Source organism: Bubalus kerabau, chromosome 9 (genome assembly GCF_029407905.1).
Source record: "Bubalus kerabau isolate K-KA32 ecotype Philippines breed swamp buffalo chromosome 9, PCC_UOA_SB_1v2, whole genome shotgun sequence".
Taxonomy (NCBI): domain Eukaryota; kingdom Metazoa; phylum Chordata; class Mammalia; order Artiodactyla; family Bovidae; genus Bubalus; species Bubalus kerabau.
The window spans coordinates 86,353,643-86,355,136 of record NC_073632.1 but is presented as its reverse complement, the minus strand read 5'-3'; the positions used below and the strand labels follow the sequence as shown (position 1 = coordinate 86,355,136).

The window sequence follows — 1,494 nt, the reverse complement described above, 5'->3', positions numbered from 1 at the left end:
ATAATGAAAAGGCAGAGAAATACTACACTAGTGAAGGAACAAACTAGAAAAACAGAAGTCTAAATAAATGAAGAGGAATTAGGCAAACTACCTGAAAAAGTATTCAGAATAATGATAGTAAGGATGATCAAAAACCTTGAAAACAAAATGGAGAAAATGCAAGGATCAATTAACAAAGACCTAGAAGAATTAAAGAATAAACATACAGAGACAAACAACACAATTATAGAAATAAAAAATACTCTATAAGGAATCAATAGTAGAATATCTGAGGCAGGAGAACAAGGATACACACAGCAATGGGAGGCTCACGGTCCTCTCACACCACAAATTTGTTCTTGGCTAAGGAGTTGCTCTTGGTGGCTGTGTCTGCGTGGGCCTGGTACCCAATGATGGTCTTTGTGGAGAGGCCCAGGAGCTCTTTGTAGACACATCCAATGTGTAGCACACCCTCCTGGTTCTCTGCCTCCCGTGTCCACACAGCAATCTTGTCCCCCTTGGCTCAGATGTTGATGACGGCTCCACACACTTCCTGGCTGTGCTCCCCAAAGCTCTCCCTGATGAGACACAGCAGTGTCTCCAGCCACAGGTGGTCTAGCTCAATGTGGCGCTGCTGCTTGGTGAGGCTGACAGGCCAGCGGCCACCCCGCTTATTCCTGCTGTCTTCCCACATGGGCTTAATGCCATCCTTGAACAGGGTGTAGTCACAGCCAGAAGAGAGCTTACTGGCCAGCTGGATATTATTATATATCACCCAGAAGTCCTCCACAGTGTTGAACTTGGTGACTCAATGCAGGTTGTTCTGCCAAGATGTTCGGCTGCAGTCATTCTTCAAGAACCACAGAGCCAACCTATTGAGCAGTGAGTGTAAGTCCAGCTTGCCCTCCTCCAGAGCCCTCCTCAGAGCCTCCTCTCCCATGCACGGCCCCGTGGCTGCCTCCTCCTCCTCTTTCTCATTCTCTTTCTTCCACTTTTGGAAGAAAAGAGCCTTTTCAGCCTCTTCAGCAGGGCAGGTGGCAGCCATGCTGTAGCCTGGGCTCCACGGGCACCCAGCCCTCCTTGTGAGCTAGAAGGCAAAATGGTGGAAATGACTTCTGAAGAGCAGAAGTAGGCAAAAAGAATGAAAAGAACTGAGGATAGTCTCAGAGACCTCTGGGACAATATCAAATGCACAAACATTCGATTTATAGGGGTCCCAGAAGAAGAGAAAAATAAAGGGTATGAGAAAATTTTTGAAGAGATTGTAGTTGAAAATTTCCCCAACATGGAAAAGGAAATAGTCCAAGTCCAAGAGACACAGAGTCCCATATAGAATAAACCCAAGGAGAAACACACCAAGAAATATACTAATCAAACTAACAAAGACTAAACACAAAGAAAGAAATTAAAAGCATCAAGGGAAAAGCAACAAGTAACATACAAGGGAAACCCCATACATTTAACAGCTGATCTTTCAGCAGAAACTCTGCAGGCCAGAAGAGAATGTCACGATGT

At 45.1% G+C, this 1,494-nt stretch overlaps 1 pseudogene; it reads right to left on the bottom strand.

Moving 5' to 3' along the window:
* Positions 1–293: 293 nt before the first annotated feature.
* On the bottom strand, positions 294–1,024 carry LOC129659919 (eukaryotic translation initiation factor 4E type 1B-like; annotated as a pseudogene).
* Positions 1,025–1,494: the final 470 nt, after the last annotated feature.